Consider the following 27070-nt stretch of genomic DNA (forward strand, 5'->3'; position numbering starts at 1 on the left):
TAGTTCTACCTAGGTTGTCCTTTCTGTTAATCTGCATGTGGAATATTGTTTTATATATGTTCTATATATGTTAGGGATTTATTTTTTTCATTTTGATTAGCCAAATGCTTTGCCTTGATATTTTAAAAATTACATATATTCAGTGTCTCTTGTCTCTACAAATAAAAATTATAATTTCCCTTTCAATCATCTTGAAAAATGAATTTGGTATCTGGATTGAGATTGAATTGAATATGCAGATTGTGAGAAAAAAAATGACGTTGGAGGTATAGCACTCCTCGACCTCAAAACTTACTATACAGCAGTGATAACCAAAACAGCATGGTACTGGTACAATGACAGGCACATTGACCAATGGAACAGAATTGAGGACCCAGATATAGACCCAGCTATCTATGGTCACCTATTCAACAAAGAATCAAAGCTATCAAATGGGAAATGATAACCTCTTTAACATGGTGCTAGCAAAACTGGACTTTGACCCGCAGAAAGCTGAAACATGATCTACATCTCAGACCATACACAAAAATCAACTCAAGGTAGATCAGAGACCTGGGAGGAAAGCCCAAAACCATAAGGTTCATAAGAGACAAACTGGGATTATGCTTAGAAGCACTAGTCCAAGTATAAGGAGACTGTCCCATACAACCAGAAATGCACAATCTAAAGAGTATAAAATTGTTGCATGGGACCTTCTTAAGATTAAATCTCTATGCACATCAAAAGCTTTTTCCAACAGAGTGAAAAGAAAACCTACAGACTGAGAACAAACATCTTAGACAAGAATCTTATAACAAAAGTTTACAGAATACTCATTGGCCTCCATAAGAAAATGACTGCTAACCCAATTACAAAATAGGCAAAAGACATGGAAAGAATTTTCACAGAGAACGATATTCAAATGGCAAACAGACACATGAAGAAATGTTCCAAATCACTGGCAATAAGAGATGCAAATCAAAACCACAAAGAGGTACCATCTCATTCTAGTAAGAGTGACAAAGTTTAACAGGGTAGCGAGTAATAGATGTTGGAGAGGATGTGGCGAGAAAGGAACTATTATACATTGTTGGTGGGATTGTAAAATGGTACAACCATTCTGGAAGGCAGTTTGGCGCTTCCTCAAAAAGCTGAACATAAAAATTCCATATGACCCAGATGTTCCACTACTTGGAATATACCCTGAGGATATGAGAACTGAGACACAAACTGAGATCTGTACACCAATATTCATAGCAACATTATTCACCATCTCAAGAACATGGAAATAGCCCGAATAACCAACCACAAATGAATGGATTAAGAAATTATGGTACATTCACAGAATGGAATACTATGCAGCATACAGGAGAAATAACTTTGTATATTATCACCTAACTTGGGAGGGACTGGAGAGCATTATGCTGAGTGAACTAATTCAGTCTCACAAGGATAAATATTGTACAATACCGTTATTGTACAAGGAGTATAAGCATCCAGGAGGGGTGGGAGAGGCTGGAAGCAGAGGGATGTGGATGTGCAGGGGGAAGGAGGGATTAATCATTGAGTGGTACAATTTGATGGGTGGGGGGCTGAGGGAAATTGAAAGAATTTTTTTCAAATTTGTATTTGAATTTTGTAAATAAAATAGTAGAAAAAATCACTTATATTGTCATTTGAGTTTTGATACTAAATTTAAGATTTTTCCACAAAATTAATTTTAAAGTGTTTATTTGTGCTTTATTAAGTTATTAAATACCTTTGCAAGTTTTAACTCTTTTTGTCTAAAATATTGGCTAGACTTTTATGTTTTATTCCCTTAAATCCTTCTAACATCTTTGCCAACGCTACTGGAAAAGAATTATTAACAGTCTTTGACCAAGGAAACTTTCTATTAGAGATTTACCTTTTAGCAACATTGTATCATTTATCAACATTATTAGAATATAACTAGTTAAATGGTATCAAATCTAGGAAAAATATGCAGTTAATTGTATTATCTATGATTTGAGAGATACGGTTTTTCGTTTGTGGGCTCTAGTCTGTGGAGTACTGTGGAACAAAGCCTGTTTCTGTCTGTTCTCCAGACATACTGAGAGAAAAGCAATCACTAAAATGCCACAATAAGTAGTGGAATGAATGGTCATTTTCATGGTATTTATCTGTGACCTGCTAAAGTCAAATTAGGAAGAAGACAAGGGCAAACTGTATTAAACTTTTTTAGTTTATAAGAAAAGTTTCAACATTTTAAAAAGCAGATAAGTTCTGGATAACCTAACAGGTGAAATTTTCTCTTAGTAGTTATATTGTCTCAAAAATTGCTTCTTGAACTGCTGAAAAAAGCAATTTGATAAACTCTGCAGCGTTTTTGTTTTCGAAGAAAGTTAAATGATAATGTAATGTTTGCTCCCCTATCAGTAAGTGGTATCTTCTGCCTGCTTTACTGACAAATTGAGGGTTGTATGGTGTTTTGTTGGTGTTTTTTTTTTTTTTAAGAATAAACTTTCTGCATTTGTGAAGTTGTTTATTATAGCAACTGAATCAGACCTTATTACTATTATTCTTCATTGCCATTGAGTGGGAAGAGGTTCAAAGTTCCCCCCCTGTGAGTTCCAGGGACTGTAAATCACATGGGAAGAGATTCTCCATCTTTCTCCTTCAGAGCAGTCAGTGGACTGAAAACACTAGAAACACACTGTCTTTCAATTAACAGTGCAATTCACTAGAGATTAGGCCACCAGACCTCCCTTCCACCATGGATGACCACCATCGGTGCTCCGGCTTTGGATCCTCTTCTGCTTGGCATTCCAAGTCTTGAAAGGGGACTTCTGATTGGCTGAGTTTAGACTATGTCCCTGCTCTCCAAGTGTGTAAGGGAAGAATCTGTTCCTCTCTAGTCGAAACCTGGTATCTCTTTCACTGACCCAGTACAATGCACAAGAAAGGAGATCTTGAAAAAATCCCCTGTGTTCTTTTCAATATATGTATGGATTCTAGACAGCTAAAATGTTGTACATATCATTATACTTTTTAAAACAATTTATTATTTTGTGTGTGTGTGTGTGTGTGTACCATCAAATCTGATCTGACTGCTATGGGAGGAGATTGCCCCTCCTTTTCCTGCAGAGCATCTGATGGATTTGACCCATTCTCCTCTGGGATTGCAGTGCAGCTTCTTGCCACGAGGCCACCAGAGCTCCCTTCATTCTACTTTTATTGATTGTTAAAATGGCATTTTGTCACTTATTTTCAAGAAAGAATTTTCTATTTAGCTGCAAGAAGTGGTTCCATGCTTCCTGCTGTTGACACTTTGAGAATCTATCTCAGCTCGTCTCAAGCAGCCACACACAATGACTACGCACGGCAGAGGTGTTAGGGTCAACTGAGTTCTTTCCAACGCAGGCTTTCTCTAACAGACAATCTTTGTTTTGGAATTTCTCCTTAGTTTGGCTGAGATCTGAATAAATCTGTATCCAAATCGGAATTTACCCTTCTCAATCTGGTTTCTGATTCCTTTTATCTTTCCCTATTGTCCTTACACTGAGATGTAAGCATCTTACTCTCTCCTAACTCACTCTCAGTGTTGGTTTCTCTTAGTGCTCAGTTCTCTGTCTTTTTCTCACACAGACCAGAATCACATACAGTTAATGATATTTCAATATTTTCTTTCCATTTTTTTGTATGTCTTTGGTGTTCCAGCCACAGCTTTGAAAATGATTATGGTTTTTAATAATATAAACAGTGGTTTTAATGCAGTATATATTTCCTCTTCCACCGTGCTCTCTAAGGGTGTGAGAAGAAAGTCTGTTCCACTCTTTCTTCACAATGAAAAATAGAAACCTAGCATTTCTCTTTCACTGACCCAGTAAAATGTACAAGAGAGATCTCCCTACTCCCTCTAAAAACCAAACCCCCACCAAAACATTGAGTACTTTACAAATAAGTACGGATAGTCCCAACAACTAAAAAATGACCAATATCATTGTGTATTTATATATGATTAAAATAGTTTTAGGGAGTTCTCGTTACCTAGTGGCGAGAAGCTGTCCTGCAATCCCTGAAGCCTGCAGTTAAAATCTACCAGATGCTCTGTGGGAAAAGGATGGACAATCTCCTCCTGTGTGATTAACGGCCTCTGAAAAACCTGCCAGAATGTCAGTTATGGGTGATTTCTGACTTGATGGTACACAACAACAACAACAATGAAATAGTTTCATCATGCACCCTCAGTGAGGGAGCTCTAGTGGCCTAGTGGCAAGAAGCTGCTCTGCAATCCCAAAGGCACCCTGTCAAGGCCACCAGCTGCTCTGCTGGAGAAGGATGAACAATCTCTTCCTGTGCGATTAACTGCCTCTAAAAATCTGCTGGAGGGTCAGCAATGGGTTGGTTCTGACATGATGGTACATAACAAAACCCCTTAATAACCTCATAGAAATCTTTTGGGCCTTTGAGCAATGGTTTTACTCAATGATGCATATTTTGAATAGTCACTAATTCTGCAGACTGTACAAACTTTGTTCTTTATAGGTGCTATCAATTCCAGTATGAGTCATAGAGACACTATTAAGGATCAACCTGAACCCTGCCCTATCCTGTGCCATTCTCACCATCTCTGAAACACTCAAGCCCATTGCTGAAGTCACCGTGTCTGAACTGTTCAAAACATAAACATTCATCTTACAACTAGATATATAAAGATATTGCCTGTTATAAGACCCCTGCATTATTTTTCCGCAAGTAGTAAAATTGATTGAATCCTCATTTATTCAATAGGTACATGTTGAAAGATCATTATCATGTTATTGGGAGATGTGTTCCTTCATTGTATTTGAGCTTTTTGTATTGCTCTCATGATATTAAATAATGCCTTGCAAGGGAAAAAAAGAAATCTTCTTTTTATGAAATCAGTTAAATTATATTACTGGAAGTTCACTGTCTTGAAGTTTGCTATTTGGGAGTACTCATTTTAATGACTCATTTAGGGACTAGATAGAAAGTAGAAGGAAAAAGGGATTTTAGGGTCTGATGATTTCTTTCTGACATAGACTTTCTCTAGTGGATGATCTTTCCTTGGAGTTTTCTTTGGTTTGGCAGAGAGAAAGAAGGAAAAAGAAAGGGGAAAAGCTTCAGGAGAGGGAGGAGGAGTGAATTTGTTTCTCGTTCCCCAGGAAAGCACCATTCAGTGCAGTTTGGGTCAAGTTGTTGTTGTTAAGTGCCATCTAGTCAAGTACAACTCACAGTGACCCAATGAACAACGGATCTGAATCCTCTCCTGCCCTGCACCACCCACATAATTTCTGACACACATGACAGCCCCAAGCTTTATTCCTGAGATAGGGTCGAATCTCTCACTTTGAATTTGTTGTGACCTTTCCAAGTCCTCCCAATGAATTAACTGTTTTTTTAAAAAAATTTATTTTATATTAATTTACTAACCAAGTTCATATACATTGTGTTTCACACTATTCTTGATTCATATTTTGTTTCATACAATCATTTCCTTGCATTTTTAAAAAAAATTTAACATTCTATATTGGTAGATTGTTGGTGGGATTGTATAATCGTACAACTGCTCTGGAAGACAGTTTGCCATTTCCTCATAAAGCTGAACATAGAAATTCCATATGACCCAGGTATTCCACTGCTTGGAATATACCCCAAGAAAATGAGAACTGAGGCACAAATAGAGAGTTATACACCAATGTTCATATCAACATTCTTCACCATCACAAGAACATGGAAACAGCCCAAATGCCCAAGCACAATGGAATGGATTGAGAAATTATGGTACATTCACATGATGGAATGAATACTGCTCAGCACGCAGGATCAATGATTTTGTAAATTACTATCTAACTTGGGAGGGACTGGAGAGCATTATGCTGAGTGAACCAACTCAGTCTTGTGAAGACAAATACTGTATAAGACCATTATTTTAGAATGAGTACAAGAATCCAAGGAGGGGAGGAGAGTACTTAATCACAGGGTCACACAATGTGATGGATGGAGGGAGGGATTGGTAAAGAAAAGGGGAACGATATGATGTGAAAAGCAATGAATTAACTTAAATATTCTTATATTGATTTAAGTTGAGTTACCATTGTTTGTGATCAGAGTGTTCTTACTATCATGGTACATAACAAAAGTGGCACAGCATAGTTGTTGTTGTTGTTGTTATGTGCCGTCAAGTCGTTTTCGACTCATAGCGACCCTATGCACAACAGCCCTAAACCCTGCTCTATCCTGCGCCAAACGCACTGCCTCTGACACACCCATCCCGATTACCCCAGTCACCGAATCAATCCATCTCATAGAGGGTCTTCCCCTCCTGTGCTATCTATCCCTCCACCCTCCCAAGCATGATGTCCCTCTCCAAGGACCCGTCCGTTAGCATTAAAAAAAAAAATGAAAATATGAATCTTTCTTAAATAGCTTATGTAAATGTAACATTTACGTGTTTGGTTTCCCCCAACCTCCCACCCTCAGTGGCCTTAGGTAAACCTGCTTTATTGTTGGAATTGGTACAGTCTTAAGCTGTAGATATTCCTTAATGCTAAGCACAGTAATTTTCAACTTCTTGACATTAATAAAATATTACACAAACAAAAATGAGAGAAAAAAAGAAGAGAGTGATGAAGTTGTGTGATTTTCTTTTTCAGTAAGACTTATATTTTTTATAGAAAGAATTTATACTTTATCCACAAATTCCAGTTATCTTGCACTGCTCTTCCGCCTTTCAAAACATGATGTCCTTCTCCAAGGACTGGTCACTCCTGGAAACATGCCCAAAGTATGTGAGACAGACTTTCAAAATCCTTGCCTCTAGGACAGATCTTTGTGTTCTCTTAGTGTCCTATGGTATGTTCAATACACTTCTCCAGCACCACAATCCAAAGGTATTGATTCTTCTCCTATCATCCTTAGTCATTGTCTAGCTCTCTGATGTGTAATAAATAATATGTGAAGATCATGGCCTGGCTCAAGAGTACCTTAAACTCTAGTCTGACATTGCTGTTCTTCAGTACTCTGGAGAGGTCTCTAACAGCAAATTTACTTAATGCAAATCTTGATCTCCTGACTGCTGGTGCCAAGAGTGTTGAATGTGGACCTGGGCAAGCTAAAATTAACAATCTCAATCTCTTCTCCATCTATCTTGATGCTGCCAATTGACCCAGTGGCAAGAATCTTTGTTTTCTTTATGTTGAGCGTCAATCCCTATTAGTGACTTCAGTCCATGAACTTTTTTGGCTAATACTCCAGAACCCCCTCAGTTTCAGCAAGCAAGGTAGTGTCATCTGCACAGTGCAGGTTATCGATGAATCTTCCTCCAATCCTGATGGCACAGGGAGTTTTTATTTCAATTAAGCACTAGATGAACTGGGAATATGGGTTCTTCCCTGATGTAGTCCCCAAAAGGACCAAAGTAATCTGTGTTGCATTGCTATTGTTACTGTGTGTCATTGAGTCAGAAATGACTCATAGCTGACCTTCCAGCATGTTTTCAGAGGTTGTTGATTGTATGGAAGGAGATGGTCCATCTTTCTCTCATGGATAACCAACCGGTGGATGTGAACTGCCTACATTTGGGTTGGCAGTGCAAATCCTTATCCTTGGCTACCAGAGACAAAATTCCTAAGAGTGGAAATCAGTAGATATGGATGAATCCCTTCCAACAATGATCTAAGGGCCCACATATACTGAACAAACCTGGGCCTCTGAGGAGAAAGGTTTTTAGCTTGATCTAAGACTATGAGGATAACTTTTACCTTGGGCAGCAGTTCAGGGTATCTGTCCTTTCTTAGCCAATATCATACTTGTTTTCTTCTTGTAAGAGATGTACTTTGATTTTGCAGTGCTTTTCCCAGGTGTATCATATCCTTTTGCAAATCTGGGACCTTTGTGTTGACCCTTAATGGCAGACATCATCACTCTGTGGGCTGGGATCAAAGGAAGGCTGTGCTGCAACCATGTGTACTGGAGTCTGCTTTCGAGTTCCTGGAGATTGTTCCTCTCCTTGGCAGCAAGGCCTTTGTTGTTGTTGCTCAATTTGGAGTTTATGGTGACTCCATGTGACACAGTAGACCTATCTCACAGGGTTTCTAGACTATAGTCTTTTCAGCAACACATCTCTAGCTCCTTCTTCCTTGGAACATCTAGGGGAGTTCAAACTTTTTTATTTAATCACCAGAGCTTTTTAGCTAGATCTCATTCTTCTGGGAAACTTGTAGGTCAGGGTACTGAAGTCCTGAAACTGCGTCTCATGATTATTGGGTTAGCACTGAGAAATGAGCGAACTCTGCTTTTTAACTTTTTTTTTCCTGCTGCCATTTTTAGTAATTTCAGACTTTCTGATTTGGAGCTGATGAATGGAAAATGTAAGAGGGCAGAGAACACAAACTGCTGGTGTTCACCAAGTGTGTGCACATCCTGGACTATATTTCTTCCATTACTTCATAATGATGGGGCTCATTCACTAGGGCCAGAGAGATCTTCAGATCATAACCAGTCCTTAAAAGAAAAGATGACCAAAAAATAGAAACTTTATAAAGAACATGGGTGATGTCATTCTTGTCAGGTTGATTCCAACTCCCAGCAGCCCTGTGAGTGCAGAGGGGAACTACTCCAGAGGGCAACTATGACCATGACCTTTTTTAGAAGTAGATCACCAACTTTGTCTGTCAAGACACCTCTGGAGATTGAATCATCAACTTATCTGCTAGGAGCCAATTGCTACGTCATTGGTGTCATCCAGGAATTCCTTACAAGAACAATAGGATTTTCTATATAGTTACTTAAGAAGTACAATTCAAAGAGTCCAGGAGATTTCTGATGGATTTATTTCTCAGTTTTTAATATTGAAGTCCCATGGTTAATGTGGTCACATGGACATCAGTAGACAATCTGTACTTGACAAGATCCTTAAGTATAATGTCTAGAACAAGATAATTGTGGGGGGGGGAAATCTTACTGATTCATAATTACCTGTTAATGGACAGGAACAAATAGTTGCCTTATTTTGGAAAAATGTAGGCAATGCAGCATTGTGCAGTGCCAAACACTCGCAGAGCCAATGAAGGGTAGTTGGAGACTGAACACTGGGGTTTTTTTCACCTGGACTCTAGTTCCAATTCTGTCCCTTTCTGGTTGTGTGGCTTTTAGCCAGTTATGTAGCATTTTTGAAATTGGTAATCATATTATTCACTTCAAATTATTTTTGCTGTAATCAAATCTGATAACTTTTATAATTTTTAAAATTATACCGTAGATTTAAACATGCCTTTAATGCTCCATGATAAAAGTAATTATTTATATTTGGCATAACGATTGGTATCTCAAAGACATGAATTTACTCACAAATGTTTCTTAAATACCTAGTTTACTGGTATTACAGGTATAGTTACAGGAACTGTCTTTGGTGAAAGGGGATCCTGGTCACTTAGTTTATAGAGAATTGTGCTTGCTGTTGATCTGAAGGCCACACACCTCACTAAGTTTGAATCCACAAGCAGCTCTGCAGGAGCAAGATAGCAATGTATTTCGATGTGATTTAAAGGTTTAGAAACCTTCTGGAGGGTAGCTATGAGTTAGCTCTGACTCTAAGTAATGAGAGAGTGATATTAGGAGAAAAAGGAGCCCTCCTGGCATAACATCTAACTATTGAACTGCTAACTGAGAAGCTGTTGGCTTGAATCCATCAATTGCTCTAAAAGAGAAAGGTAGGCATGACTACTGTATATATCTACTGCCTTAGCAACTTAGTGGGGAGGGGTTGTATGTATTAGCCTTGCCTCTTCAGCAGTGAATGCTTTATCCTTGGTGGTGGTGATTGTGTGCCATCGTGTCGGAACCAACCCATAGCTGAGCCTCCAGTAGGTTTTCAGAGGTAAGAAATCACACAAAGGAGACTGCCCATCTTTCTCCCGGGGAGCAGCTGATGAATTTGAATTGTGTGTCTTTGGGATTGCAGTGCATCTTTTTATCACTAGGCCATTCAAAGACTTCTTTCATTCGAGAGAGTGATATATAATGGAAAAGACAGAAAAAGAAACATAAAAAAATTCATTGTGTCTTGAGTGAAAGTTTATGGAGCAAGTTGGTTTTTCCACTCAAAAGTTGAAATATATTTTGGTTTTGTGCTGTTGATTACAATCCCAACAATGTAATGTCTTTCTTCTCACTACATTCATTCCTGTACTTCACGTCTCCATTCTTCCTTCTTTTCTATTCTTTCTTGCCTTCTAAGCTTTATCCTTGGGGACAAGATGGTTTGTTTTTCATCTTGTATGATTAATTATTCTAAGGAGTGCATCCCTCCTTGCTGTTATTATTCATTTTATAGGTCTATTTATTGTTTGGTTGAAAATTAGGCCAGGAGGCCTATAAGACTGGAAAGGTAACTACGGGACATCTAGTCTTGGGGATTCAACCAATCTCTTCCAAACCAGTAAGCCTGGTCTTTTTTTATGATTTTGAGTTTTGTTTCTACATTTTTTTTATTACTGCAAACTTCAGAAGCATTTATTGTAGAAATACACAAAATTAAAATGAATACTTGGTTCATTTGTTTCTACATTTTTATCTCATTTATAATGGAAATTTCTGTTGTGATCCCTATTAGTGTCGCCAACAATGTCAGCAGGGCACCATTAACTTTTTCTGGTTATTTTCATGTGTCTTTAAATTTCTTAACTCACGTTTGCTCCAGTGGGAAGAGATAAATAGTTGAACCTTAAAAAAAAAAGCTTTGAGTACTCCAGTTAATGTTTGACAGCACTTACTAGCAAGAGCTACAACAACACTACTGCTATTATTTGCCAATGTAGAATGTAGAACTTTGGTATGTTTAAATAAATATTTTGAAGGCAAAGTAGTAAGGACAGTTAGAAATAGACTTACGGAATAATGAGGTGCATTTTTTGTTGTTGTTGTTATGTGTCATCGAGTCGCTTGCGACTCATAGCGACCCTATGTACAAGAGCTCTAAACGCTCTTCTTTTTTTTTCCTATATTTTATTAATTTTCATAAACATTTACAGAGATTTTGGGTTTCCATTCATTCATTGTTGCACTATTCTCTCTACCCTCCTCCCAGTTTGTTCTTGTCCAAATGCCACAGTGCTTGTCAAAGCCAGTTCTGATTAATCTTCTTTGTCAGTGTGTCCTTTGCCATTCCCTATCACTCCTCCCTGAGAGAGACTTCACCCTGAGTCATAAGGAAAAGGGGATGGCGTATTCTCTTAGCTACTTCCTGCTGAAAAGGGATGCTGTGGGTTTCAGGGTGAAGATCTTCTCTCACTACTCTAAAGGGCCCCTTTGGCAGTAGGAAACACATAGACTATTATGGAGATTGATTTTGGAATTTAGATGCACTCTTATTGATTGTGCTTGGCCGTACATGTTCATATCCTTGAAGATGTATCATGGGGGTGTTGCAACCTAGAAGACACAAATTTGACTAACAAGTTATAAGTACATGAGTCCAAAAATTATGGAAAAGTAAAAGAAAAGATTCTTTCATTGTTTTACAAACCCTCCCCCAGGTCCCCTCCACCATGTAGCCCTCGCTCTAGTCTCCTGTGATGACAGAAATACCTAGTTATATATCTCTTTTAAACAGTTTTCTCCCTCCTCTGTTTCAGTGCAGTATACATTATTGAACCCATCTTACTCAGTCTCTCCCCAACCCCAAGGACAGTCCCATTCTACAACAGTGGCATCATGTAATATTTGTCCTTTTGTGCCTGGGATATTTCACTCAGCATAATGTTCTCCAGAGTCAACCATTTTGAATAATATTGCATGAGTTCCTTGTTTTTTAATGCAGCATAGTATTCCATTGTGCGAATATACCACAGCTTCTCTAGCCATTCGTTTGTTGATGGGCACTTAGGTTGTTTCCAACTCCTTGCTATTGTGAACAAAGCTGCAATAAACATGGGTGTGCATATATCTGCTTGGATGTCACCTATGGTCTCTTCAGGGTATATTCCCAGTAGTGGAATTGCTTCTAAACGCTCTTCTATCCTGTGCCAACCTAGCCATCTCAGACGCACTTATTCCCACCGCTCCTGTCACAGAATCGATCCACCTCATCGAAGGTCTTCCTCTCCTTCACCCTGCCTCCACTCTGCCAAAAATGATGTCCCTCTCCAAGGACTGGTCCCTCCTTGCAACATGCCCAAAATATGTCAGACGAAGCTTCAGAATCCTGACTCCAAAGAGCCTTCTGGCTTCACCCTCTCCAGGACAAACCTGTTTGTTCTCCTAGCAGTCCATGGTATATTAAACACTCTTCTCCAGCACCACAGCTCAAAGGCATCAATTCTCTTTATATCATCCCTATTCACTGTCCAACTCTCTGATGCATGGCACGTAATTGCGAACAGTATAGCCCAGATCAGGTGCACCTTAGTCTCTAGTCTGACGTCATCGCTCTTCAGTACTCTTGAGAGGTCCCTCACAGATGACTTTCACAATGCAACTCGTCTCCTGAATTCCTGGCTGCTGTTACCAAGAGTGTTGACTGTGGAGCCAAGTAATTTAAAACTGTTAACTATCTCAATCTCTTCACTATCCATACTGATGCTGCCAATTGGCCCAGTGGTGAGAATCTTTGCATAGGAGAGACAGAATGAGTTGAGAGAGGGAGAGAGAATCAATGTTTTAGAGAAGTCTTCTAGTAGTAGTTTGCACCTGGATTGGGAATAAGCTGGGGAAAAAGTGAATAAAAATAAGTGATGCATATATTTTCAAGTCATACAACATAGATGCATTTGTTTCATAGTTTCTTTTCTTTAACTCACACTGAGTCGCCAACATTTTTCATGTTCTTGGTCAATATATAGTGATTTCAGGATTCACTTTGTTGATGGTAGGCAAGGAAGAGCCGACTTAATGGACTGCATAGGAGTTATAATAGCAAATTAAATTGCTTCATATTGGCCATTAAAAGAAAAAATTGAGTAGGAGATATTAAAAGTAGGAAATATCAGGTATTATAAAATTACGTTTTGGGAAGTAGAAACTAGAGGAGAAATTAAGATACAAATACTGATAGTATCTCCACATGTTTTCAATCGAGCGTGGCAGGCCTGGTAGCTTATTAGCAACAGAATGTGTATTAGGTTCGCTTCTCTGTAGCCGTGCAGCTCTGGAGGGCATGGAGGATGAGAGGTCAGGGGTTCTGGTTCGGGAGGATCCCACCTTCCAGCATCTTCTCAACAGCAACTCATCTCATCAAGTCAGAACCAACTCAAGCTGACCTTCCTGCAAATTTTCAGATTCTAAACCAAATGAGAAGAGATTGGTTGTCCATCTTTGTCTAAGCAGCTGGTGATTTGAAACACCTGCCTTTCAGTTGGTGGCACAACTTCTTGTAGGTATCTGAAGGTTCTAGGCCCCACCATGTATCCGAAAATCCTGTAACTTGGATGTCCTAGGAGATTGGAGGCAGAGCCTTAAGCTCCTTTAATACTATGCAGTTGTGTGGCCTGTTAATTTTTTTTTTTTCGTGAGCTGCTCTAGAAACGTTACCACCTCTTATAATCTCACTAATGAGTAGGTTGTTATAGCTAATAAATGAACAGTCACAATAAAATTTACCCATCAGGTACAGAAATATAACCACTTAGTGTTCAAGTTGTGAGATAAGTATGTTATCATGTGGAGTCTGTACCAAGAAAGCATAAGTACAGGGCCATTTAGACCTTAATTTCTACATTTTTGTCTCCTGTTGCCAATACATTTCCTGAGTAGAGCATCTTTTACATGCTTTCAATGACTTTTTAATTAACAATGAGGCTGGATAATGAAACTATGGGGCTGGATAATGAATCAAGTAGCATTTACGAGATTACCCATCTGGGGACATGTGGCCGAGGAGAATTTTTCAACTTGGGTTTTGAATTTCTAGATATTCACATTGAAATATCTCTCCAAGAACAAGCCAACATTTGGATTGGGCCTCCAGGAAATACAAACATTTGGCTTATAAAAACATTGGGGACAATCTATCATCCAGTTTATCAACGTCATGCCAGATATCTAGATCATTGGAAAGGTTTCTAACCAAGTATTATAAAGCCATGGGTGTATCTAGAATTAAAAAACTGCCCAAACACAGGCCAAGGGAAAAAAATTCAACAACAGTTTCACATCTGATTCTCTTATATACATTTTTGGTTCTCGAGTAATAAATGATAGGAAATAAATTTAGAGTTTGTAGAAATAATGCAGATGATCTCCTAAAAGTAAATTGGTGAGAAAAAAAAACCCAAACAAACCCAAACCCATTAAAGATGGACTGCTAAATTTCACAAGTAGATAGTTACGCTTTTCTTCCCAGTGTGAGTCTGGAAACTCCACTGGAACCAATTCTACCTGAGTGATCCAGCTGGTAGTTAACTACCACTGGTGTGGCGACTAGTGTCACAGCAACACAGAAGCCACTAGAGTGCGACCGACTGAAATATGCTTAGTGGAAGGAACACTTACTCAATATGTTTACACACCAGCCATTTGCTGACTGGTTGGCACTGTGTTGTATATATTTCCTGAACTCACAGGATGATTCATAGAAACCCAGTGTAGTAGACACTTCTTTACTTACTTTTGAAGGTGGTTGGAAAACTGAGGAACTCAGAGGCTTAATTATTTACTCTAGATTTCACAACTCTTATGTGGCAAAACTGGTATTTGAAATCTGACTGCTCCACCTCAGAGCCTGTCTTATCCACTCAGCTGGATTATTTTTGTTATGGAAAGGTGATGCAAATATGAAGTAGGTCACGAAGGTCTTCAATAAAAGAACCAAGACAGTAATAATAAGGCCGACTATTGAAGGTCTAGTTATTTTCACTTCTAGTTTTCACACAGGAAGCTCTGGTGGTCTAGTGGTAAAGAGTTGAGCTGTCAAACCAAAGCCAGGTGGTTTAAATGTACCAGATGCTCTTCAGGAGAAAGATGAGCAATCTCCTCTCTTCCACCTTAGTCTCTGAAAATCCACTAGAGGATCATTTACAGCCAAGTCTAAGTTGATGGTACACGATGTTGTGCGAATTCATTGCATAGATGAGGTGACTGAGTTGGCCAGGTTAAGTAATGACCAGAACCACAAAGCCTGTGAGTGGTGGAGTCAGGAGTGATTCTCCAGTTGCTGCCAGATCACTCCTTGTGTTCCCACCTTGAAACCATCACTAATCTCTTGGTGTCTTTTGTGGTGTAGACAATCAAGAGAAACCCTGAATTTTTTCTGGGCCCTTTTCAATCCACCTGCAACTTCTTTACCTGATCTTCATCTACACTTTGATTTTTAGAAGTGTCTCATTTCACAGTCTCTGTTCTTGAACACACAACTATGGTACCATTGTAGGTGTTGGGTTTGGATTTGCTTCAAGAAAGAACTTACTATTTAGTTGCTAGAAGTGCAGTTAGCTGATTGTTTCTGTTTTTGTTGTTGGTATGTGCCGAAGAGTTGCTTGCAACACATAGTGACCCTATGTACAACAGCGCTAAACCCTACGACATCCTGAGCCAGCTTCATTGTCTCTGACACACCTACCCCATTACCCCAAGTCATTGAGTCAGTCCATCTCATCCAGGGTCTTCCTCTCCTACTCTGTCCCTCCACCATTTCTAGAATAATGCCTTTCTTCAAGGACTGGCCCCTCCTTGCAACATGCCAAAAGTATGTCAGATGAAGCTTCAAAAGTCTTGCCTCCAAGGAGCAGTCTGGTTTCACCCTCTCCTGGATGAACTTGTTTGTTTTCTTAGCAGTCCATAGTATATTCAATACTCTTCTCCAGCACCACAACTCAAAGGCATCTATCATCCCTACTCATTGTTCAGCTCTTTGATGTATAGAAAGTAATTGAGAAGACCATGGCCTGGACACCAGGTGCACCTTAGTTTCTAGACTGACATCATTGCTCTGGAGAGATCATTAACAGCAGATTTTCCCATTGCAATTTGTCTTTTGATTTCCTTGTTGCTGGTACCAAAAGTGTTGATTGTGGAGTCAAGGAAGCTGAAGTTGTTAACAATCTCAATCTCTTCACTGTCTATTAGTATTGGCCCAGTGGTGAGAATCTTTGTTTTCTTGATGTTGAGCTTTAATCCATATTGAAGGTTTCAGTCCTTGATGTTCTGCAGCTCAGGTCCTCCTCAGTTTTAGCAAGCAAAGTTATGTCATAATGCAGATTGTTGATGAATCTTCCTCTCATCCTGATGCTACATTCCTTCTCATAGAGCCTGTTTCACATATAGATTGAAAAGGTATGGGTATAGAATGCATCCTTGGTGTACACCTTTCTTGATTTTGAACCATGCAGTGATTCCTTGCTCTATTCTGATAACTGCCTCCTGGTCCAATTATAGATTTCGCATAAGCACAATCAAGTGTTCTAGGATTCTCATTCCTCTCAAGATTAGCCACAATTTGTTGTGATCCACACAGTCAAATACCTTTGCACAGTCAATGAAACACAGATAGACATTCCTCTGGTATTCCCTGCTTTCAGCTAAGATCCATCTATCGCCTGCCACGGCCTTTCCTAAACCCAGCCTGCACATCTGGCAGTTCTCTGCTGACGTGCTGTTCCAGATGTTTTTGGGTAATTACTAAGCAGGATCCTGCTTGCATGTGGTATTAATGTATTGTTCGATACTTTCCACACTCTGTCAGGTGACATGTTTTTGGAATGAGAAGAAATATGGATCTCTTCCTGTTATTTGGCCAGGGGGTTGTCCTCAGATATCTTGGCATAACTTGATGAGTGCATCCAGAGTAGTATTTGTTTGTTGCAATATGTAAATTGGTATGCTGTCAATTCATGGGGCCTTGAATTTTGTCAATTCCTCAGAGAACCTTGAATTTCCTCCTTTATCACCATTGCTTCTTGACCATATATTTTTTTTTTTATGAAATTCTGTGTCAGCCAATTCTTTTCAGTATAGTGACTCTGTATACTCCTGCCATTATCTTTTGATGCTTCCTGGGTCATTCAACATTCTTCCCACACCATCCTTAAGTACTGTGTAACTAGAAACATGAATTTGTTCTTCAGTTTCTTCAACTTAAGAAATGCTGAGCGAGTTCATTCCTTTCGATTTTCCAACTCCAGCTCTTTGCACATTTAATTTTAATGCTTTGCTTTTTCTGTGCTGTTCTTAGTATATTCAAGTTCTATCTCAGGTTTTCTAGCTGAGACCATGGTGTTCCTGAGCAATGATCAGCCAGTGACTGAACATAGCAAATGGCACAAGGCCCTGACCATTTTAATTCAGTGATTCTCATAAAGAATTACCCCAACTCTCTTTTGGACTGGCAGATTCATTATTAGATTGACAGACTGGTCTGATTCTTTCCTTGTCCCATACAGCTTTTTCATTACTTACCTTTCACAAATTCTATCTGTCAATACAACTTTGCACATCAAACATCATCTTAGTGTGAGCTTTCCAGAAGACCAAAAACATCCCCAGCTAAATAATTAGCATACCCAAAGCTAGTGATGGGGCTTTATTTCTATTTCTGCTAACAGTGCTATTGGACAAGAGTTTGGGTAGTTCAGAATAGGGTGGGGAATAGGAATGGAACATATACTCTAGTGGCTTAGCGTGGAGAGGGGTCTGCTCCTAATCAAGTTGTGCTGCTTTGTGTCTCCAGAGATTAGAATCTCCCAGCAGTTCCAAGGGAGAAAGATGGGCAGTTTCCTCCCTTGTGACCTATAACTTCAGAAACCAGCTATGAGTTGGTTCCTACTCAAAGGCAATGAGTGAGAGAGAGGAAGGCCTACATGTTGTAAGGAGAGACGGGTGCTTGGAGTGGGACATCATACTTGGGAGGGGGAAGGGACAGCACAGGAGAGGAAGACCATAGATGAGGTGGATTGATTCAGTGACTGGGATAATCGGGATGGGAGTGTCAGAGACAGTGTAATTGGCACGGGACAGAGCAGAGTTTAGGGCTGTTGTATATAGGGTCCCTATGAGTCACAAGCGACTTGACGGCACATAACAACAACAACAACAACAGGTGTAAAGGTATCTCTTTATGTAGATATCCGAGAGATGTAAAGGTAGGCCTTGTTTTTGGAAGGTGCGTGAGGGAATATACTGCAAAAAAAAAAATCACAAAATGGCTTAAGCAGTGGAAATTAAATGATTATTTGCCTCACAATTCTGAAGGCTTGGAGTACATGTCGGGGTACCATCTCTTGATTTCTTTTGAGAGTTCTGAGAGAGAAATTGTTAATGCTTCTCTGCTAGATTTTGGCAACTCAAGTCATTCCTTGGTCTGTGTTCTGTGGTATGCTTTCATTGTCTTTCCGTATCTTTCCCTTTTTTATGAAAAAAGATACTGTGTGAACTGTGCACCATCAAGTTAGAACTGACTCATAGCTAATCCTCCAGTAGGTTTTCAGAGGCAGTTAACCACATGGGAGGAGATTGCTCATCCTTCTCCTGTGAAGAAGCTAGTGGGCTTGAACCGCGTGCCTTTGAGATTGCAGCACCGCTTTTTGCTACTAGGTCACGAGAGCTCCCCTATAAAGACACTGGTTATACCAAATTAAGACCTAAGATCTAGTCTAGTATGGCTTCATGTTAATTTAATGATAGCACCTCTAAAGCTTCAAAAGAAGGTCACATTTACAGATAAAAGGATTAGGACTCCAATATAGATTTTTGGAGTATTATATTTCCATCAATACAGGCAGGAATGAGAAAGGATGCCAATATAAACTCTAAAGTGTGCCTGATTCAAGCCATGGTATTTTTAATTGCTTCATTGCCATGGGGAAGTTCAACAATAAGTAAGGAAGACAAAATAACCTTTGTGATTATAAATGTCCTGTTGAAGAAGAGTATTAAATATACCTGGGCTGCCAACAGAGCAAACAAACCTGTGTCACAGGATGCACAACCAGAGTGTTCCTTGGAGGCAGGGATGAAAAATGTTATCACCGCATGGTTCAAAATTGGGAAGGGTGTATGCCAGGGATGTGTCCTAACTCCATACCTTTTCAACCTGTATGCAGAACAGATTATCTGAGAGGCTGGGCTCTATGAGGAGAAGTGTGATGTCAGGACTGGTGGAAGATCTATTAACAATCTGCGTTATGCAGATGACACAACCCTGCTTGCTGAGACTGAGGAGGACCTCATGCACTTGCTGCAGAGGGTCAAGGACTGCAGCCTTCAGAATGGACTGAGGCTCAATGTCAAGAAGACAAATATTCTCACCACTGGACCAGTTGGTAACATCAGGGTGGATGGCGAAGAGATTGAGATTGTTCACCACTTCAGTTTGCTCGGCTCCACAGTCAACACTCTTGGTACCAGCAGTCAGGAAATCAAAAAACGTATTGCGACGGGAAAGTCTGCTGTTAGGGACCTCTCTAAAGTACTCAAGAGCAACGGTGTCTCTCTGGAGACTAAGGTGCACCTGATACAGGCTATGGTCTTTGCAATCGCTTGTTATGCATCAGAGAGTTGGACGATGACTAGGGAGGATAGAAGGAGAATTGATGCCTTTGAGCTGTGGTGCTGGAGAAGAGAATTGAATGTACCCTGAACTGCCAAGGAAACAACAGATTCATCCTGGAGAGGGTTAAACCAAGCTACTCCTTGGAGGCAAGGGTTCTGGGGCTTCTGACATACTTTGGACATGTTGTAAGGAGAGACAGGTCCTTGGAGAGGGACATCATGCTTGGGAGTGTGGAGGGACAGCGCAGGAGGAGAAAACCCTCTATGAGGTGGATTGTTTCAGTGACTGGGATAATTGGGATCGTGTGTCAGAGGCAGTGCAATTGGCACAGGATAGAGCAGGGTTTAGGGCTGTCGCTATGAGTCGCGAACGACTCGACGGCACATAACAACAACAGTAACAACAACTACAACAACATACAGTTTGACACATACTGTCAGAAGGGACAAGTTCTTGGAATAAGATATCATGTTAGGAAAATGGTGGAAAGTCAGAGGAAGCCCCTCAGCAAAACTGGCACAGTCACTGTAACAATGGGCTTGAACAGAGTAGAGATCACGAGGATGTTTCAGGAGAAAGCCCGGTTCAAATCTGCTGCTATGAGATGTAACGGACCCGATGGTGCCTGACAACCAGAGTATAGGACAGAATCTTACTGCCTCGGAAAATTCCTTAAGCCATGATCTTTATGGGAAAAAGATCCTCAGGTTTTTGCTCCTGCTGAGGCATTGGAAGGTTGGCACAACCAACCTTTTGATTGGCTCCTGCGTGTTGTGATATCACGGGTCCCTCCAAAAAGACAATGATAAAAAATGAAATAAAGTGAAATAAAATGAAACAAATGCTTTTTCGTGTACTAAATTAAAAATGTCTACTAAATAATATTTTTGTAGCAAGTGCGATAATGGTTATCCAGGTGGACAGTGTTTGGTGGAGCTCCCCAATTAAAACAAGCTTAGAAGCAGGAGTGGCATCCACTTCTGAAATAGCTTGCCACTGGAAACTCTGCGAACTTGGAGAAAGGATGAAAGTTATACAAGCGTTCAGGTCTTTCGTTCATAGGGTCGCTATGAGTCATCTACAACTTGATGGCACTTAACAACAACAACAACGATAAACAACAACATAATTATATGGAATACCTTATCTTAATTTCTTAGACCAAAATAACAACAATTTTGGAGATTTTGCAAAACTGGGCCACTGTGAAATTCTGTTATCTATAAGGTCATCAGAAGTCCACGTTGACAGTATGGCAACTAACAACAACACTGAAAGTGACTATTTTATGCAGTTTGAACAAAAGTATAGGGTTCATCACAGGAAAAAAATGGTATATTTCAATGGAAAAACACTGACTAAAAATATATAGAAGGGACTTGTGAAGGTAATAAGGTGGGCAGTATGGCAAATATTTCATTCCAGTGTAATACAGGAAAAAATGAGTCAGAGGAAATTGATAAGGATAAAATTCGTTTGGATCTCAGACATCAATCTTTAAACACTGCAATTTTCAAAGTAATGCAACTAAACCATTTGTTACTGATGTCAGTACACTCAGGTATTGGAGGAAAATGCTGTTTTAAAAATTATGCTTCTACCAACTACTGGCTATGAATTATTCAATAACTATGGGAGTGATATTGTTTATAACATATTTCCTGCCAACTTCTGTTTTTACTAATTTTTTTTAACAAAACAACCAAAATTCTTGAGGCAGCTTCATCATGTAATCAGTAATAGAAGCAGATGGCACTTCTTTGACCCTTCCTTTTAACTTTTAGGCATTTGCAATCAGTTATGTGCAAGAAATGGGGACAGACAATATACATTAAAATTAGCCCCATCTTTTTTAGCTGTCAAAAAGTCGACATGGTCATAAAACTTGAGAGTAAAGAACCTGAGATATCAGCTAGTCCAATTCTTGTGTTTTACAGGTGAGAAAACTCTTGGTTATACAGGCAGTAAATTGACCAGCTCAAGGTCATTTAGGAAAAGAAATGGAACTCTTGACCCTCTTTCTACACTCACAACATCAAGACTGTCTTTTCATTTGGGGAAACTAGGACGTTTATAGATTATTTATATTTATAGGAAAAAGTTCAAGCATCCTGAAAAAGAATGAGAACAATATGAATCTGGAATACTGTACTTGCTTTTTCTGTCAAATGGTTAAATACTCTCAGACTTACAATAGATTTATTAATTTAAAAATTGTGATATGCTTAATCATCTTTAGTATTTAACAATTATTAAATTAATTTTATAGTAGAATGATAGTACTGTAGTCATGTCATTCCTTTATAACTAAGTAAGTTACTTAAATGCTCCCAATACCTGGAAATCATCATCTTCAACAATAATAATATTACCAGGCCAGGTGCTGATTGTGGGGACAGATTACCAACTACTCATATGCAAGTACAAGCTGAGGTTGAAGAAAATTAAATCAAATTCACGAGAACCAAAATTTGACCTTTAGTCTATCCCACTTGGATTTAAAAGCCATCTCAGGAACAGGTTTAAGGCCCTGAGCACCAGTGAACATAGACCACATGAGCTATGGGAGGTTATCAAGAATATCATCTGAGAATAATAAATAATATCATTACAAAGGCTGAAGAGGAAGAAAAGACCAAGATGGATGTCAGATGAGACTCTGAATATTGCATTAGAGTGCTAAGAAGCCAAAGCTAAATAAATTAAGAAATCAAAGATTTGAACAGAAAATTTCAAAATGGCAGCTCTAGACAACAAAGCAAGATACAATAATGAAATGTGATAAGAGCTGGAGTCAGAAAATCAAAAGGGCTGAACTCGCTCAGCATTTCTTAAGCTGAAGGAGTTGAAAAACACATTTAAGCCATTTGACAATACCTAAGGGTGCTTTGTGCAGAGTGTTAAATGACCCAGGAAGCATTAAAAGAAGATGGAAGGAGTATACAGAGTCACTGTACCAGAAGGCACTGGCTGATACAGAAGAATTTCATGAAATAACGTATGAGTAAGAGCCTATGGTGATGAAGGAGGAAGTTCAAGTTGCTCTGAAAGAATTAGCCAAAAACAAGGCTCCAGGAGTTGACAGCATACCAATTTACATATTTCAATAAACAGATGCTGCCCTGGATGTGCTCACTAAGTTGTGTCAAAAAATCTGGAGGACAGCCAGCTGGCCAACTGACTGGAAGAGATCGATATTTGTTCCCATTCCAAAGAAAGTGACCCAACACAGTGCAGAAATTATTGAACAATATCATTGATATCACATGCAAGCAAGATTTGCTGAAAATTATACAAAAACGTTTGGAGCAATATGTCAGCCGAGAACTGCGAGATGTGCAGGCTGGGTTTAGAAGAGGTCGTGGTACCAGGAATATTATAGCTAATATTAGATGTTTCTTGGCAGAAAGCAGATAATACCAGAAGAATGTCCATCTGTGCTTCATGGACTATGCAAAGGCTTTTGACTGTGTGGATCACAACAAGCTGTGGCTGACACTGAGAAGAATGGGAATCTCAGAACATTTGATTGTGCTTATGTGAAACCTACGCTTGGACCAAGAGGCAGTCATCAGAACAGAGAAAGGAAACACTGCATGGTAAAAAATTGAGAAGGGTGTCTACCAGGGATGTATTCTGTCTCCATACCTTTTCATTCTGTATGCAGAAGAGATCATCCAGGATGCTGGGCTGTAAGAGGAGGAATGTGGTATCAGGATTGGTGGAAGATTCATGAACAACCTACATTATGTAAATGATACAACCTTGCTTGCTGAAACTGAGGAGGATCTGAAGTGCTTGATGCAGAAAGTCAAGCACTGCAGCCTTCAATATGGATTGAAGCTCAACATCAAGAAAACAAAGATTCTCACCATTGGGCCAATTGGCAGCATCACATTAGATGGTGAAGAGATTGAGATAGTTAACAATTTTGGTTTGCTTGGGTCCACAGTCAACGCTGTTGGTACCAGCAGCCAGGAAATCAAGAGACGAATTGCACTGGGAAAATCTGCTGTCAGTGACCTCTCCAGAGGACTGAAGAGCAATGACGTCAGGCTGGAGACTAAGGTGCACTTGAACTGGGCTATAGTCTTCACAATTGAGCTCTATGCATCAGAGAGCTGGGCTGTACAGTGATCAGGCATGATAGAAAGAGAATTGATGCCTTTGAGTTGTGGTGCTGGAGAAGAGTGTTGAATATACCATGGACTGCTAGGGGAACAAACAGGTTTGTCCTGGAGAGGGTGGCCAAGCTGCACCTTGGAGTCAGGAATTCTGGAGTCAAGGACGTCATACTTGGGAGAGTGGAGAGACAGCGCAGGAGAGGAAGACCCTCAATGAGATGGATCAATTTAGTGATTAGGGTAGTGGGAGTAGGTTTGTTTGAGACAATGAGGTTGGCACAGGATAGACAAGGGTTTAGGGCTCTTGTACATAGGGTCACTATCAGTTGAAAGTGACTTGATAGCACATAACAACAACAATCAGTAAAAAGGAATTGCCATCATTGTGCTTGCTATATTATAGACATTTTTTATTCTATATAATATCATACTTCCATACTGTCGTTGAGCTCAACTTATTTTTTCTACATGGAGTTTTCTCTCTTTTTTCCTTTTTCCTTTACCCTGTAACATAACGTGTGATTTCAGGTTTGCTTGTTCCCGCCGTTCCTCCCCTCAAACCACTCTTTTTTTATGGAAAAGCAGGTGCTTTCTTTCCTTTAGTCTAGATTTTCCTTCTTTTCATCAAACTCCAGAACTTCGTGAGCTAGATGTTGGTCCCTGCTTGTCACTGAAGTCAGTCCCACTGCTCATGGTAAATATATATACCTTACTGTAGTGGCACTGATTACCAAAAACCAGACAAACCTCAAGGCAGAATGTGTGAATGAGACCAAAATAAGATAATCTAAAATGAAGACCAGTGCAAAAAGGATTTGAATGTAGTCTTAGTTAGATTTGTTGAACTTATGATTGAATACTGGTTATACCTTATAATATGAAAATTCATATCAGAAAGGAACCATGCTGTGAATAAAGACTGGATTGAGGAAAAGCTGGAACCCATCCCAGTGTTCTTCCCAGAAATAAACCTTTGGAGTATAAATCACATCAGGGACACCCTTCTAGGGAATTTACTGAATGAGAAGGAACATCTTCTTTGAAAACTACATTACTTTCAACTCTTCCTGTAAGAAATGTTAAAATGACCTAACGTTCTAAATTATTATTTGCCAACTTTCTAATTATCATGCCCCATTTTTGGGCAATACAAATAAAATTTTGGATGAGGAAGAGGAAAGGAAAGGAAAGGAAAGGAAAGTGTTTAAATTAATTGACTCAGTAAATGGGAAAAGGAATGCTACTGAACGTTTCAACAGTATGGTGCTAGAATCCAGATTGGAAGTCACTTGCAGCAGCTGGATTCTACAGAGGTTTGTTTGCTGGTTCTGGTGAGAATTCACCAATAGGTGTGAGTTGATTTGATTTGGCTTCCTATTTAAAAATACACTTAGTTTTATTTGTTTTGGGTCAAACATTATTCTAAGTGGTATAGCACTGGTCTGTCCATTTCCTGTAGAGAGGTAACTTGTGGTTACTGTGAAACTGAACACTGTAACACTGATGTGTCAAATGTGATAATGGTTACCTATGGTGGACAGTGTTTGGTGGAGCTTCCTGATTAAAACAAGTTTGAAAGTAGGAGTGGCATCCACTTCTGAAATAGCTTGCTTCTGGAAACTCTATGAATGTAGAGAAATGATGAAAGTTATGCAAGTGTTTAGGTCTTTCATTCATAGGGTTGCTATGAGTTGTCTACAACTTGACGACATTTAAAATAATAACAACAACAACTGGACATTTGTTATTTTGAGTCAAATAGTGACCTTTAAAAACTATTGATAATACAAAATCTGACTGTCTCATACACAGTGAATACTATTCTAGGTGTTAAGATTATAGAAGCTAACAAGAAAGGCAAAAATCCTTGCCTTCATGGATCCCAAGTGCTAGTAAGAAGACACCGGATGTAAATAAGCAAATTAATGAGTCTCTTTCCACTCTGGAAGTCGGCTGGCTGACTGGCGGGATGGCTGGCATCTCTATGGTGGCTCCACTTTGCTGGCAGTCAAGGCAAGGGAAGTTTCTGGGGTCCTTTTTGCTGTGTGTTACTGCTCATTTTTGCCCTTCAAAAGTGGGTGGGAGGCCCAGAGCCTTAAACTAAGGGAAAGTAGGGGCAGAGCCTGTGCAGCTTGCTTCAGGCTGTAGATTAAAATCCTGTAGGGCCCTAAGGCCTGTCTTTAACTGTTTTTGGTGAAATATTCTTCTAGGTCATATAGCCCTGGTGTGTCCACTTGCCGTACAGTGGTAACTTGTGGTCTCTGAGAAGCTGAACACTGTGACACTGTGTCAAATGCGATAATGGTTACCCTTGGCAGATGTGTTTGGTGGAGCCCCTGGCTAAAACAAGCTTGGAAGCAGGAGTGGCATCCACTTCCATAAATAGCTTGCCTTGAGGAAACCCTACAAACTTGGAGAAAGGATGAAAGTCATGCAAGTGTTGAGGACTTTCGTTGATAGGGTCGCTATGAGTTGCCTACAAGTCAACGGCACTTAACAACAATGACATCTCTCTCTTGACTGTCGCAGTCAGAAACCAACCCATAGCTGACCCTCCAGTGGGCTTCTGAGGCTGTAAATCCCTTAGGAGGAGAGTAGCCACTCATCTTTTTTCCTGTGGAGTCAGTGGTGGGTGCAAGATACCATAGAGACATGGCCCTTAGGTTAGCAGCTCAGCTCTGTCATTGTAATGATGCTCTGAAAAATAAAGGAAAACCTGAGAAGCAAGACATTTTTGAGTAGGTGTGGTCAGAGAAAAGACATCTGAGCAGGGATGTGGCAGATACTTGATTAGGGACGTGAAGGTAGTGAAAGAAAGCTAGTAAGAGAAGAATGTATTGCAGGTGTCATCTGCAGAAGTATGGGAAGAGTTTAGAAGCCCAATACAGAAGACTGAAACACCCAGAAAATAGCAATATTAGGGAATTGTTAACATCTTTTGGCCTAAGGCAATATGGAGAGAAAGTTTTTAAGGTTAGATCCAGGAGCTAGGTGAACCCAGGAACGAGCAAGTACCTCATAGGATCTATGTCAACCTCTACTAGAATTACTTTGTCAAAGCCAAGAAAACATGTAAAAACTCAATTCATCTCATTCTGCTGTCCCTTAATTTTTCTTTTTTTTAAATTATTATACTAGTTTATATATAAAATTAGAATACATTGTTTTCCAGAACAGATTCTTCCAATTTCCCTCACCACCACTACCCATCAAATTGTACAATCCCGTTATTAATGCCCCCTCCTCCTGCACATCCTCATCCCTCTGCTTCCACCTCCCCTCCCTATGGATTCTTATACTCGTTCTACAATAATGGTTTTATACAATATTTGTCCTTGTGGGACTGAGTTAGTTCACTCAGCATAATGTTCTCCAGTCTCTCCCAAGTTATGTAATAATTTACAAAATCATTGCTCCTGCATGCTGCATAGTATTCCATTGTGTGAATATACCATAATTTCTTAATCCATTTTTTTTTTTT

General features: G+C 39.5%; 1 pseudogene; it reads left to right on the plus strand.

Moving 5' to 3' along the window:
* Positions 1-21337: 21337 nt before the first annotated feature.
* LOC102873569 overlaps positions 21338-27070 on the plus strand; it is a 105369-nt pseudogene continuing 99636 nt past the window's right edge.

This window comes from Elephantulus edwardii, unplaced genomic scaffold (assembly GCF_000299155.1).
Source record: "Elephantulus edwardii isolate Elephantulus edwardi_28Jun2011 unplaced genomic scaffold, EleEdw1.0 scaffold00019, whole genome shotgun sequence".
Classification (NCBI taxonomy): domain Eukaryota; kingdom Metazoa; phylum Chordata; class Mammalia; order Macroscelidea; family Macroscelididae; genus Elephantulus; species Elephantulus edwardii.